Source organism: Filicampus tigris, chromosome 13 (genome assembly GCF_054856515.1).
Source record: "Filicampus tigris isolate MCC_2025a chromosome 13, RoL_Ftig_1.0, whole genome shotgun sequence".
Taxonomy (NCBI): domain Eukaryota; kingdom Metazoa; phylum Chordata; class Actinopteri; order Syngnathiformes; family Syngnathidae; genus Filicampus; species Filicampus tigris.
This window is the reverse complement of record NC_141229.1, coordinates 23,448,201-23,464,648: the sequence shown is the minus strand read 5'-3', so window position 1 is coordinate 23,464,648 and position 16,448 is coordinate 23,448,201.

Below are 16,448 nucleotides of genomic sequence, written 5' to 3'. Positions count from 1 at the left end.
CAGATGGCATCAGCCCCCAGCTCCTCAAATCCTGCGCAGACCAGCTGTGTGGAATTGTCCAGCACATGTTCAACCTGAGCCTGAAGCTGGGCAGGGTCCCCCAGCTATGGAAAACATCCTGCCTGGTCCCGGTGCCAAAGACCCCCCACCCGAAGGAGCTCAACAGCTTCAGACCAGTGGCGCTGACGTCTCACCTGATGAAGACCCTGGAGAGACTGGTCCTTGTCCACCTGCGCCCCCTGGTGAGCTCCTCAATGGACCCACTCCAGTTCGCATTCCAAACTGGCATCAGTGTGGATGATGCCATCATCTACCTCCTCCACACTTCACTCTCCCACCTGGAGAAGGCGGGGAGCACTGTGAGGATCATGTTCTTTGATTTCTCCAGTGCTTTCAACACCATCCAGCCCACCCTATTGGGAGACAAGCTGGAGCGGGCGGGGGTGGCCCACCACCTCACCACATGGATCCAGGACTACCTCACAAACCGGACACAGTATGTGAGGACACAGGACTGTGTGTCTGACGTGCTCCTCTGTAGCACGGGGGCCCCACAGGGAACTGTCTTGGCTCCCTTCCTGTTCACCCTCTGCACCTTGGGCTTCAACTACAACACCCCTACCTGTCACCTGCAGAAGTTCTCCGACGACTCTGCGATTGTCGGCCTCACCACAGGCGGAGATGATCGGGAGTACAGAGAACTTACTCAGGGTTTTGTGGACTGGTGCCAGCAGAATCGCCTCCTGATCAATACGGGGAAATGCAAAGAGATGGTGGTGGATTTCTGCAGGCGCCAACACTCTGCACCTGCACCAGTGAATATCCGGGGAACAGATGTTGAGAGAGTCTCAACTTATAAGTACCTGGGTGTTCATCTGAACAATAAACTGGACTGGAGCGTCAATACAGACGCCCTCTATAGGAAGAGTCAGAGCAGACTCTTCCTACTCAGGAGACCAAGGTCTTTTGGGGTTCAGGGGACACTCCTCAGGAACTTTTATGACTCGGTGGTTGCATCGGTCATCTTCCAGGGAGTGGTCACCTGGGCAGGCGGCGTCTCGGCCCGGGACAAGAAGCGGCTGGACAAACTGGTCAGGAGGGCCGGCTCTGTCCTGGGCTGCTCCCTGGACTCTGTGGACTCAGTGGGGGACAGGAGGATGTTGGCCAAGCTGTCATCAATGCTGGACAACCCGGACCACTCCCTCCAGGGCACCCTAACAGCATTCCACAGCTCCTTCAGTGACAGACTGTTACACCCTCGCTGTGCAAAGGAGAGATTCCACCGTTCCTTCTTGCCTGCTGCTGTCAGACTCTTTAACAAGAACATTGTGTAGTCTCTACAAACTGGCGGACATTTGTGCAATTGTGCAGTCCTGCACCTGAGCTCATATCGTACAATACCCAACATTCCCCACTACTGTAATACTGTGCAATACTCAACATTCCCCACTACTGTTAGTCTAGTTTTATTTTTATCCAATGCTGTTCCTTACATTTCAATAAAGCACTGCAGCACTGTCACTTACTTAGAGTATTTTTCCTCTGTACTATGTATTGGCTAAAATGAGTGTTCCTCATACTTTTTATGTAGATGTATATTGGTGTGTATATACAAGTGTATATACACATGTTACTGCATATATTTACATGGGTTTGATCCTGAATGTTTGCTGTTAATGTTATACATTAATGGCTACATTATGCCGCCGTCCCTGTGTGACCTATATCTTTGCTGCTGTAACACTGAAAATTCCCTACTGTGGGATCAATAAAGGCCGTCTTATCTTAAAAAGCCGATGCACCCGCATGACAAGTGTCTGAGCGCCCTGAAACGGGTAGTGAGGCGCAGAACCCCGTGGCCATTGCGATCAATTTTCCTTGGTTGAACTTTTTGCACTAGACTTTTTTTCTTCTTCTTGCTCCTCTGTGATGTCACTCTCCGCGGCAACGCTTCCTCCCCTTCCCTATTGAGCAACGACAACCAACACCCGTAAGTGCAACTTGCAATCTCCTACGGGCCATACGATTGGTGCACAATTAACTTTGGAATCAAGTAGAGTTTGGTATAAGTCAGCTGATTTTAGCCTGGTACGCTAGCTCACTGCTCATTACACCCGCACGCACGCAAGCACACCACACACACACACACACACACACACACACACACACACACACACACACGCACACACACATCGTCCGGTCCCCAATGCCCTTGTCCTCACAAACCTTTGATAATCGTTTTCTTCATTTACTTAGACTTGCCTTAGCATAGGATTTTTTCATTGTGTTTCTATTCCTGTTTCTGAACATCGTAGTGTGTTTCGTTTAGATTTCAATAATAAAAAGAAAATAAATCATTGTCATTTTCAGAAATCTAGTGTGAATTGTGTGTGTTTGAGTCAAAGTTTCAATCACTGATCTGGTAAATCGGATTTACAGATTTTTAATGTAGCGCCTTCATATATTAAGACTGAATTACGAGGACTTTTTCATCAGTTTTGTCCAAAGAATCAATCCAAAACGGGCGTGGTGCCCCCTAGTGGCGATCGAGAGTTAGGGCAGGCATTAACCCAATAGCCACCCATTTATTAAATTAATATTTAATACTAAACAAATGCTACAGAGTGGTTCCCTGAGTGAGGCGATAGATAAAATTGTTTTTGATGAAAACACACACAAATCCACTAGTCTGGGACGTTTCACGCAGCCTGTTGTTCATTTGAGTTCCCGAGACCCTGGTTACGCGATGCGTGTAGTTAAGCCTTACTTGAGGGGAGACACGTGTTTCAGGTCGCCATCTTGGATGTGTCAGTTGGAAATGCAACTAGAGTTGGAATAGAGTGAGCAAATCACTGTTTGAGAGCGCAGTTAATTAGAGTTAAGTACGTACGAATTAGCAGATTGTTGTGTGCACGTGGTATTTCAGTTTGACTGGAATCAAGTTGTGTTGACAGTGTAACCTTGGTGCGCTAAAAAGTGGCAATTAACGGTCGTATATAGCACATGCATGTTTGTCGGCGCTGGAGTGCAAGACTCGCACCCTGTATAATCCTAGTAGCCGCTGATCAACGGCAAGAGAAGCACTTCTCCGTGCTTGGTACCCGCCCGGAGAGAAATAACACAGAGTGGCCTGATTGAAATTGTGGCCTTGTGCTGTACACGCACGAACACGAGGAGGCGCCTTTGCCTCGTGAAAAAGAAACTGAGTCTTGCTTGGTTTCACGGGAGCCCCCCGTTGTCAAACCACGCCCGGAGTGTCCGCTAGCATAGCCAAGCTCCTAGCCTCCATGCTAGCATTATTGTGTGACGGATCGCGTGCTGGTTAGCAGCTAAGCTAACTAGCTCATTAGCCGCTAAGCTGATGATAGACCGATTGCCATTGTAGCCAAGTCCACGGAGCTTTGTGGTTAAAAGCTGTGCGCTGTTTAGTCAGATGGTCATCGCTCCAAAGCTGCCTGTTGCTAACTAAACATTGACCGCTGCAATGCACGTCCTGAGATGTCATCGCTGATCAAAGTAATAATAAAAGTTATTCACTTGTTTTAAAATACTTTATTGGTCTAATTTGTGTTTTAAGTGATCTACACGGGTTATGTAACACAACCAAATAAAAATAAAAAAGGTACTAAACCGATAGTTTAACAGCGTTCAAAAGCTTGTCAAGCATAGAGGCCTCCAGATTTGTCTGCGGCGCAACACCGCCACCGCGTGTGTCCCCGCTGCACCTACCACTTGGCAGGGAAAATTAGTACCTTTGATTTTAGCTGCACCCCGAATAGCAATTCACTTTGGTGTTCAAGGGTGACAAGGAATTAATTATTTTATTTCAATTCAAGTTTTCCATTTCATTTTATTTAGCGTTTATTTGTTTTATTGTATTGAAAGCTGATTTCAATTCAATTTATTTAGTTTTCCCGAAATTTCAATTTATCTTTTTTTTTCACTTTTGCCCTAATTCTTTTGTTCATTTACATTTTTTTTTTTTTATTGATTCACCTGTTGTACTCGGTCCCTTGCGTGCTCTCCTTGGGCCTATAGGCTCAAGGAAGACCATCCCTTAAGAACCAATCACAACTTTTGCAAATCAAAACAATTTTCCTGTCACTATCTGAAGCCAGCTTGCATTGCTGAAGTCGGGAGCAGCCCCTTTCACTGACTAACCCTTCAACCAGAGTGTGCTCCACCTATTACCAAACCTTGGTGTGTGCATCTTTTCTTTTAGGGACATCCTCCGGTGGCCACGTGACACGCCACGGATAACTGTAATTATTAACTTATCTCCGTGTAGCTGATTAATTAACGGTTGCCCTCCCGTGTCTGCCCGTCCACCCATTGAAAGCTAGAGCATTTTCAATTCTCTTTTTAGTTGTTTGTTGAATTGTGTTAATTAGATAAACAAAATTCGGAAGCGAAATTAGATTACAAGATCCTAAATTTAATTCTAGTCCTTCCAATTTAGATGGTATGAAACTACTCCCAAACTCCAAGTTATTGTATGTTAAAGTAAGCTTAGCTCACTAAAATTACTTAACAGGACAATATACTTTCCTTTGTGAGTTCTGAGTAACTAAGCCACTGTTGCCTAAAGTAGGCATGCGCATCCTTTTACATCACCAGTAAGTTGCGTTTGATTTGAGCTTTGCCAGCATGGCCGAAGCCCGTGAGACTCCGAGTCCAATTGAAAATCTAGATTCTCTTGCACAAAGGACATTACGAAAGACCTGATACCAGGTTATGCGGAGTCCATCAGAAATGCTGACTTTGACACTCTTAATGCTAACATAGCACACCTCATGAGTGATGCTGAAGTCAAAACCCCAAAAGACAAAGCCCTTGCGCGAATGCTCGGATGTATGGTTTTGAACCTAGTGTCCCAAATAAGACTGAGCGATTTGGAGCAAGACCAAATGAAACGCCAGCTTGAAGTTGAACAGCAGCAGCATCAAGAGACGATGGCACAGCTTGATGCCACACGACAGCAAAACAGTGAGGTGACTGCACAGCTGGGGGCAACCACTGAACTTCTAAACACAGTGGAAGCCCGACTTGTTGATATGACATCACGTGATGAGGCCCGAGCCCTCACAGCTGACTCCCCAGCTGATGACGCTGACTCTGACGAAGCTGCACTCTCTGACGATGCTGTCTTGACCCAGACAAATCGCGAATCAACAGAAGCCCTTGCTTCCTACAAAGACACGAATTGCGAACAAGAGACACTGTTACGTGCTGCCACTACAGAAATTACCAGACTGAATTCTGACATGACCAAATTGGCTGAACAACCCTCCAAAGACCAATTACGACAGGTTGAAGCCGAACACAAGCGTGCTCGCTTGTTGCTGGACCAAGCGTCCGACCAAATTACTGGTCACCAACAACAAGTTCAAACCCTTCAACAGGAACACTCTGCAGACGTGGACTGCTCGTACAACCTCAAAACAGAATTGGCATCGGCTGAAGCTTAGTATAACCTCCTCCAACAGTGTCAACAGAATCAGGAAGCAGTTAATGCAGGTAAAACATGAGCTACAGCGCTCACGGCAGTTAAATGCTCCCCTGAACGACCAGGGGTCCGACCTCCTGAACTAGTAATGACTGCCCCACCTTTCAAAACATCGCCAAGGTTGGAGCCGGAAACCACATGTAACACACCACGGGTGGCCGCCGTTCCCTTGGGCCAAGCGTCACAAACGCTAACGCCCACACGCGACTTAATGCCGCCACCCGCTGAAATCTCCAGCCGCAGTTCAGTGCCTACTAATCTGGAGTGAGTGCCGCCGGCATGGCAGCAGCTGCCCCAGCTGCTACCATCAACATTCCCATCCGCTTGGCTGCGCGAGCAAACCAGTTTTTGGCTAGTTGCTCCGCCTTCTTTCAGCCCTCACCTGAATCTGCTGACCTGATGCTGTCTTTGGAAGCCACCCCCATCGTGGATACTTCCATCACCACGCTCATCTTGGTCCACAAACTCAGGCCACACAACATTCATATACCAAAAGCAACCAGGCTGGGCCTGCTCATCCGCTCTGACTTTCACGATTTCAGCCTCACAATTCCTGTGGTGGGCCACATTCCACACAACTTATTTCCAACTGAGTGCGTGGACGGCAGACAACTCACTCGGCCGTCTCAAATCATTACTGTCAGCCCAATAGGTCCTACGAGCGATGAAGACATAATCAGAGTAGACCTGGCTGCAGACCAACAGCTAGTGGTCCACACGCTCAGCGCACTGCCACTAGCGCCATCCAACTCAGTGCCCGCGGAGTCTGAGCCACTTCGCCCGGTGACTCCCTCTGATGAGTGCCCCCAACCATATCCGGAATTTGAGGCACACATCCAAGAGATCTTGCTTAGCGCTGATGCGCTACAATCCGATCTGGATCGTCAACGCTTGCGTGCGGTCCTCATGAAATATACTTCCTCTTTTGCTAAGGACTCCCTGGACTGTGGTCTGACGGACCTGCATGTTGTCCGCATTCCTACACAGCCCGGAGCTCCGCCGACATTTGTACGACAGTACAAAATCCCCATAGCCTCCTACGAACCGGTGCAGGAGACTATCGATGCCATGCTGGAGAAGGGCATAATCCGCCCATGCAACAGCACATACTCGGCTCCACTATGGCCGGTCTTGAAACCAAGCGGCAAGTGGAGACCAACAATCGACTAACGCAAGTTGAACCAACAGGTTCCTCTTTCGCAATGGCCCATGACGCAACTTGAACAAGAACTTCCGAAAGTGCGAAAAACACAACATTTTACACCACCATTGACGTGGCTTCGGGTTTCTGGACGATCCCAGTTGACCGCAAAGATTAACATAAATTAGCGTTCACATTCGCGAACAAACAATACACTTTCACTAGGTGCCCATTCGGCTACTCCAACTCATCTGCCGAATTCAACATCTTCCTCAATAAGGCATGCCCTGATGCCGCCGCCAGGGGCTACCTCATTTATGTCGATGACATAATGATGAGAAGTCCTTCTTTGGAGGACCACCTGGCAGAAGTCGACCACATGCTTGGACAGCTGTCTGCAGCTGGTGCCAAACTGTCCCCCTTGAAAGGACAAGTGGTCCGCACAAAGGCCAACTATGTGGGGCTGTTGGTCGGCCCAAAAAGGGATTGAACCACAATCCAGTCGCATCCAAGGCCTTCTTGACATCAAAGCCCCCACCGATGTGTCAAAACTTTGTAGCTTCCTTGGTGTGTGCAACTACTCCCGCCAGTTCATTGAGCACTTTGCTGACACAGCACACCCCCTTACTAACCTTCTCAAAAAGGACACGCCTTTCATCTGGGGTGTCGACCAAGAGGAAGCTATGAACACACTGAAACAGAAGTTATGCTCGGCCCCCTGCCTCACATACCCTGACAGCGACAAAGAATTCTTCTTCGAAGTAGGCTTCTCGGACCATTGTTTGAGCGCAGGCTTATACCAAAAATACGACCAAGACAAACGCGTCGTTGCGTACGCCAGCAAAATGCTCAACGGTCCCAAGTTAAAATACTCAGATTGCGAAAAAGCCTTGCTGTCCACGGTCTGGGCAGTCAAACACTTTTCGAACTACATTGGTTGTCAAAAGGTCACCATTGATACAAACCATCACCCAACAACCAACGCGTTAGGGATGGATTCGTGACAAATGCGTGCATCGCCGGATACGACGTTCCGGTCTGCTATGCGAAACACTCCAAGCTACCGTTAGGTTCCGATCTAGCGACCTGCCAAAACTGTTTGTCGACCGATGCAACACCGCCGACAAACATCGACGCGCCACCGTTACTTGGACGAGCATGTCTGCCAAGATATGTACATAGCCTATGTGGCTGGCTACTCTTACCATCAGCAAGCCGAGCTGCAAGCTGGGGTGGGCATCGCTTGAGGTAATGACACTCCGTGCGAACCACTTCAATTTTAATTGGGCCCCTATTCCTCACAATACGCGGAAATAGCTGGAATCCTAATCACGCTGAAATTGGCAATTGAACACAAAATCACAGTTCTAGTCATTTGCACAGACTCAAACTATGCGCGCCTCGCCTTCACCTGCCATTTGCCGACATGGCGCCAAAATGCACATGTTGTGTCACATCAGCAAGGAAACCCGTCAAACACCGTGATCTCATTCTGACGTGCGACCACCTAGTCTCGGAAAATGACATGCACGTCTACTGGAAGAAAGTCCGGGGACACTCAAAAGTCCCGGGACAGGACAAATACTTCAACGATCCATTGGCCAAACAAGGGGTGCTAAACGGTACCCCGTGGCATTTTGACCCGTTGTGGCTTCCCACCCAACCCATCCTGGAAGTCCAGGTTTTCACTCGATGTCGCATCGCGTCCGCCGCACAAAATAGTGACGTTGATTCGTCCAACCAATCCGTCGCCTGTATTCCAACAGCTCAAACGAGTGACCTGATTGCCCTACAGTTCAATGACTCTACGTTGTGTAAAATTGTCAGCTACCTTGCCGACCCTGTCGCCAACCCCGTCTCAGCAGACGATCTGACCGCTGACGGTGACTTAAAATGTCTTTTTGCTCGCATTGACAGGCTGCGTCTAGTAAAAGGCCTTCTCGTTCATGACTCCGGGGACCACGCTTGCCTTTGTTTTGTGGTCCCGCGGAGTTAAGGGGGGTCTTGCTAGAGTATGCCCACGACGCGCCTTATGCAGGACATTGCAGAGTCAGAGCCATGGTCACAGCACTACAACAAGTGGCATACTGGCCCCGCATGCACAATGACATCAAAGAATGCCTGGTATCCTGCCAGTTTCAACCGTCAAACCCAAACCACAGAGCACCACTCCAAGGGGGTCACATTCCCTTGGTCTGACCTCCAGATTGATTGGGTGGGGCCACTAACCAGATCACTACGAGGTAACAAATACTTCCTCACAGTGGTGTGCGCATTTACAAAGTGTGTAGAATGCCTGCCCAGACCACCGCATGCCTGCTGATGAATCATGTGTTCTCACGATACGGGCTTTCCTCGCGGGTCAACTCGGACAGGGGAACCCATTTCACAGCCGAGGTGATGCAACAGCTCTGGCAACTCCTCGGTATCAAAGCCCAGCTGCACATTAGCCACCACCCACTGTCATCAGGACAGTTGGAACGAGCTAATAAGAAAGATAAGAAGGCTTTTATTGATCCCACAGTGTTTTTTCAGTGTTACAGCAGCAAAGGTATAGGTCACACAGAGACGGCGGCATAATGTACTCGTTAATGTATAAACATTCAGAATCAAACCTATGTAAACATCCGCAGTAACCATGTGTATATACACATGTATATACACACCAACATACATTTACATATAAAGTATGAAGAAACACTCATTTTAGCCTGTACATAGTACAGAGGAAAAAAATTCTGTAAGTGACACCGCTGCAGTGCTGCAGTGAAATATAAGGAACAGCATTGGATAAAAATAAAAATACAGTAGTGGGGAATGTTGAGTATTGCACAATATAAGATAAGATAAGATAAGAAGGCCTTTATTGATCCCACAGTGGGGAAATTTTCAGTGTTACAGCAGCAAAGATATAGGTCACACAGGGACGGCGACATAATGTAGCCATTAATGTATAACATTAACGGCAAACATTCAGGATCAAACCTATGTAAATATACGCAGTAACATGTGTATATACACATGTATATACACACCAACATACAGCTACATGAAAAGTATGAGGAACACTCATTTTAGCCTGTACATAGTACAGAGGAAAAATACTCGAAGTAAATGACAGTGCTGCAGTGCTTTAGTGAAATGTAAGGAACAGCATTGGATAAATATAAAACTAGACTAACAGTAGTGGGGAATGTTGAGTATTGCACGGTATTACAGTAGTGGGGAATGTTGGGTATTGTACGATATGAGCTCAGGTGCAGGACTGCACAATTGCACTAATGTCCGCCAGTTTGTAGGGACTACACAATGTTCTTGTTAAAGAGTCTGACAGCAGCAGACAAGAAGGAACGGTGGAATCTCTCCTTTGCACAGTGAGGGTGTAACAGTCTGTCACTGAAGGAGCTGTGGAGTGCTGTTAGGGTGCCCTGGAGGGAGTGGTCCGGGTTGTCCAGCATTGATGACAGTTTGGCCAACATCCTCCTGTCCCCCACTGAGTCCACAGAGTCCAGGGAGCAGCCCAGGACAGAGCCGGCCCTCCTGACCAGTTTGTCCAGCCGCTTCTTGTCCCGGGCCGAGACGTCGCCTGCCCAGGTGACCACTCCCTGGAAGATGACCGATGCAACCACCGAGTCATAAAAGTTCCTGAGGAGTGTCCCCTGTACCCCAAAAGACCTTGGTCTCCTGAGTAGGAAGAGTCTGCTCTGACTCTTCCTATAGAGGGCGTCTGTGTTGTCGCTCCAGTCCAGTTTATTGTTCTGATGAACACCCAGGTACTTGTAAGTTGAGACTCTCTCAACATCTGTTCCCCGGATATTCACTGGTGAAGGTGCAGAGTGTTGGCGCCTGCAGAAATCCACCACCATCTCTTTGGATTTCCCCGTATTGATCAGGAGGCGATTCTGCTGGCATCAGTCCACAAAACCCTGAGTAAGCTCTCTGTACTCCTGATCGTCTCCGTCTGTGATGAGGCCGACAATCGCAGAGTCGTCGGAGAACTTCTGCAGGTCACAGGTAGGAGTGTTGTAGTTGAAGTCTGAGGTGTAGAGGGTGAACAGGAAAGGATCCAAGACAGTTCCCTGCGGCGCCCCCGTGCTGCAGAGAAGCACGTCAGACACACAGTCCTTTGTCCTCACATACTGTGGCCGGTTTGTGAGGTAGGCCTGGATCCATGTGGTAAAGTGGTGCGCCACTCCCGCCTGCTCCAGCTTGTCTCCCAATAGGGTGGGCTGGATGGTGTTGAAAGCACTGGAGAAATCAAAGAACATGATCCTCACAGTGCTCCCCGCCTTCTCCAGGTTGGAGAGTGAAGTGTGGAGGAGGTAGATGATGGTATCATCCACGCTGGTATTCGAACTGTAGTGGGTCCATTGAGGAGCTCACCAGGGGGCGCAGGTGGACGAGGACTAGTCTATCCAGGGTCTTCATCAGGTGAGACGTCAGCACCACTGGTCACTGGTCACTGGTGCACCTCAAACACCGACCCTAAGATGACTTCTGACTCAACGACTGACGGACTAGCCCACCAGAATGACAGTCAGACTATGGATGACGAGCTACTGTAGCCGACGGCGCAAAGGGGGGTTACTCCCACGACGCCCTCCGGCCAATAACTGACTGGATCTAATCTTAGTAGCGTGACGAGGTAGGGTTGACCAACCTGCACGCCTTCCATTTCGTTACTCGGAAATAATGTAGCTGATGATCCTGGTGTTGTGCATGGCCACCGTAGTGGACCGCCGCGGGAATCGCACTGAGATATCAACCAAGCCTGATCATGACAAATTGACAAACATGCACACAACGAGCGTTTGTTCGATTTGAACCACGAGTGGTGTACGAGAAACTCATTCCTTGGTCTTCCGTCACCAGGTGAGCTGGAGCGACGAGGTCCCGGAATGACATCGTTTTGTCGGCACTCTCGACACAACGCACGTGCTGCGACAACTGGAAACATTTGTAGTGACCCAATCCGACCTTAATGGGGTTCCCCTTTACCAAGAACGATTCGTAGAGGGACTACCTCTTGCTACCGCGTCAAGTGGAAGCCTATTTAGCATAGGAACCTCAACCAGTAATGCTGTTAGTTTAAACACGGTCAAGACACAAATAAGAGAACTGCAAGGAGGGATACCCGACGTGATTTGACCAAACAGGCTACTACTATAGTCGTTAGATGAAACACTTAAAGGTACCATTCTAGTTCTCAATACTCACATCAAAAGGCTAAACCGATTATGCTAACACCCAAAATGTCGCCATGCTGATAATTGACATGCTGCGTGAAACCATTTCGTCCCTGGACAGCTTAGCAATGGGAAGGAGCCCCCTGTACTTGATACCCCTTTAGCTTAGTCCAGGACATTCTCTCTCAGGCCCTGCCTTGCCCTCTCAGTCCCATACAGGCCCCTGAGCCCTCGTTCACCCAGTCTTGGTTCACAAGCCTTACTCGGCGTAGCTAGCTCAGTACTGCATGACTTTCCGGATAACTTAGCTGTTTGATAGGAGAACCCAAACACTTATTGCCCTTTTCGAACGGTGTTGTGGCCATCGCCCTAAACCATTCCACCGGAATAGAACGCCCCAACCTGGGGGCGAACCAGGTCGCCCTGGGGAGATTCTCCTCGATCTCCACAGCCCTGCTTCGCCTCCAGCTTTACCTTGAAATAACGTTGTAGCTACGGGTCACTTCTTCTTGTATTGCTGCGCTGCTGGTTTATCTGCTGACATCCTGCTTAGGACTGCCGCCCTGAACATCTCGAAGATTGGTTCCTGCCGGCAAAGGGGGGATCTGAAACGAAAATGGATGTCAGATCGGGTGAACACAGGGGCTTGACCCCCAAGCCTCCTCTGCCAGATCTGGAATACACATCGGTGGCCCTTTTGAAGTGCCTGCACCCAGCCTTTGTAGAGACGGAGATGGACCAACGCCTGGTCTTTACTAACTCTTCTCTGTCAACAGCCACCCTTTGACCCATTTATTTCTTTTTGTTACTTTTGAGTCGCCCGTCGACCAACCACAACGCACGTGGGGACCTTCAAAATTTTGTTTGATCCGATCCGAGGATTCTAGCCTCCACCGAGCCAGCACAGCACGGCCGCAACCTCAAAAAGGTGCGCCCTTTCCCCCAAAACGGGAATCACAGCGTGCGGCCAGCAAAAACCCAACGCGCCGGCACAACCAGTATCTGGGCGCCTGAAACGGGTAGCCCTACCTGGTCCGAACCACGCTGCGTGCTGAGCCGCAGAACCCCGTGCTGAGCCGCAGAACCTCGTGGGCGTTGCGATCAATTTTCCTTGGTTTAAATTTTTCATTTCCAGATTAAACTTTTTCCTCTCTTTCTGGCTCCCCTGTGACGTCACTCTCCGTAGCAACGCTTCCTCCCCTTCTCCCGGCCAGCGACGCCAACCAAAACCCGTAAGTGCAGCTTGCAATCTCCTACAGGCCATGTGATTGGTGCATAATCAACTTGGGAATGAAGTAGAGCTTGGCATAAATCAGCTAACTTTAGCCTGGTACGCTAGCTCATTGCTCATTACACGCGCACGCACGCACACCCGTACACGCACACGCACAACACGCACACACGCACCCACACGCTCATTGTCCGGTTCCCCATGCCCTTCCTCACAAAGGCCAGGCGTTGGTCCTTCTCTGTCTCTCGAAAGGCTGGGTGAAGGCACTTCAAAAGGGCCACCGATGTGTATTCCAGGTCTGGCGGAGGAGGCTTGGGGGGTCAAGCCCCTGTGTTCACCCGATCTGACATCCATTTTCGTTACACCTGTGTGCTGCTGTCCTAACGTGTGCTTTTATCATGTGAGCTGCTGGAGTTTTAATTTCCCTGAGGTAGTCATCCCAAGGGATCAATAAAGTGAACTCTAAGTCTGATTTTGAAGATTGTAAACACACTGGCATTCTGGTCAATGTTCGATACCTTAACCCTTCCACTTACTGTATCTACAAGGCCACATTGAAACTTGAAAATAGGATATGGTGCATTTGATGTGCGTGCATGTTTATTGAATTTGTGTGAGTGTTTCTGACATGGGTTACTACTACAGCCACATACATGTAGGATTAAGACTGCTTACACAATGAAGAGCTGGTGTGGAAGGATTTGCTACTAATTCCACTCAGTGGATATTAAGGATGACTTCTCTGTAAAATATGTATTATACACAATGGTACTGTTGTAACATTAGCGTAATTTATGAGGGCTAAATGGCCATGTGTTAATTGTCTCATGTCAGTCGGCTAAGACCTCTGGGGTTTTACAGATCCCTGGCTTGGTCAAAGATGGATCTCCATTCCTCAGGCTTTGTGTGCGTGTGTGCGTTTGTGTATTGCCATTCAGTAAATTATTACTGCAAACCACTAATGAGTAATTATTATATATATACACCATATTTTCCGGGATATAAGCCGGACCGTTATATAAGCCGCACCCACTCTATTTTTTAGAACATTTTGTAAAAAAAAAAAAAAAAAAAACTTAGATAAGCCGCACCTTTGTATAAGCCGCACCTATCTATGTTGAAAACATTTACTGCATTTACAGAACGATTATGAACTGTAAATGTACATGTGTGTACCTGAGCAGATTCTTTCCTAACAGTGCCTTTTAACACTGCAGCAATGTTGCTGATTAAAACACAAGAGAACCAAGAGAAAATAAACAGTACTTATCTTCATTTCACTGCCGACTGCCGCTCCAGTTTGTCAGCTAATGTCCACCAGACTCCACCATCTATTGTTCTACTACATTCTACATATGCACCTGTCTTGTTTTATGTTAATAATGTCAGCCAATCTAACACATGACGTGCTAAATCAACAATAGCATTTCACATCGAAACAACAGAACAGACGTACCATCAGCCAATCGCATTCATGTGCACTTCAGGGACCTCTAGGAAAACATAATATCAAAGCATTACAGCACCTAATGTAATAGCCTAGTCTACGGCGGCCTCGCCTGTTGAACTCCTCCACCTGCAGTCACATCCAGTTAATGGGAAATGTATGGTATTGAATTGTACTGTCATTCCGGTTAGAGCGCCCCGAGCGGTGGAAGAAAAATCCACAGAATAGCCGCACCGGACTATAAACCGCACGGCTCAAAGTCTAGGAAAAAAGTTGCGGTTTATACTTTATAAAATACGGTATATATATATATATATATATATATATATATATATATATATATATATATATATATATATATATATATATAAAATTATTACTGAAAACAACAAATAAGTGTAGACCATTGGTGCAATACTATTGGTTACTGTGTAAACACACACAGAAGCTTTTTTTTTCTTGTAGTGAATTGGTTATGCTGTTTTCGCACCTGTACCAGATTAAATGAGAACCCAAGATAGTAATTTAACAGAGTTAAGTTTTTAGATTGAGTTTCACAGATGGGTGGGACCTATACAGGCCAGGTGCTGGCTGGGTAATACCTCCCAGTATTCAACAATATGGTTCTGTTTCAGAGCTACTCTATGCTCCACTTCCTCTGCTGCCCTGGGTCTTGGCAGTGTGCCATCACACTTGGTATTCATCAAACCTCTCAAGGTAGATGAGGCAGGCTGCAAATTACTAAAACCGTGTATATATTTTATAATGAAAAGAACCCAGGCTTCAGAAAGGCTAAATTATATTTGAAGGTCAATTTTAATAGTTGTAAATCAAAACTAATGATTTCAGTAAGCCAAACACCAACTCAAAAACACAGATGAGCAGTGTTGATAAATATTAAGAATTGTTTCCAAATTCTCAACCAAGCTTCTTCAAAATATCAGTATTATGTCCTGTCTAAAAACTTGAAATGATAATGAACATCACATGAACGATGATGTAGTCAAAGGTCAAATTAGTATGTTTCGTAAAAAAACAAGTATTATTGTTGTGTGTTATTGTTCATTGAAAATATAAAGGGACTCTACCATTTTTCACCAATACTAGCCACTGACAATGCAATCAGCACCACTTTTATAAAACATTGCTTTTAGCTTATATGCATTTTTGGCTGCCATAAAAACTCTATAACTGTGCTGCTGCTGTTTTGCCCTGGACACACATAAACTAATGCTTGTTTTATAATCTGTCACAGAAAATCATAAAATATACTCTCTATATTAAATTTGTAAACAATAACTGTACGTTGTCAAAATATTTACAGAATAATAGAGATTTATGCCTGTGATGAAACTATCACTGGTTACTTAGATCAGGATTACTTTAACTTTGCAGAACTTCACTGCAGGGCTGTGGAATTCAGCAAAATTGAATTACAATTACGATTATTACACTCCACGATTACAAAACTGGCATCGTAAAAAACGATTGTTAATATGCATTTATATCCGACACACTGTTTGTTTGCATAAGGAAATCATACTTGAATTGATACATTTGCACTTACATTTATTTGTCTTCTTTTATGTTTAAACATGTTCTTGTTTTGTACCAAAAAATAAATGATTGTTTGAATATTGATGATTTCAATTATTACCAAAATAATCGGGTTTAATATTCTTTTCATCATCGAGCAGCCCTACTTCACTGATCTTGTGCCAAACAATTTGGGAATACATATATGGCACACAAATATGTTCACTCTTGTCATTTTCATAGAAAATCAGGGTTTAGTGTCTTGCAAAATGTTGAAGACTAATACATATGATAACATATATACAGTACAATAAACATTTACAGCATGATGAAAAATACTACTAGTCTAGTGTTAAAAGAGTGTAAATTGTATAGTTGTATAAATTGAGGGTAAATTATAC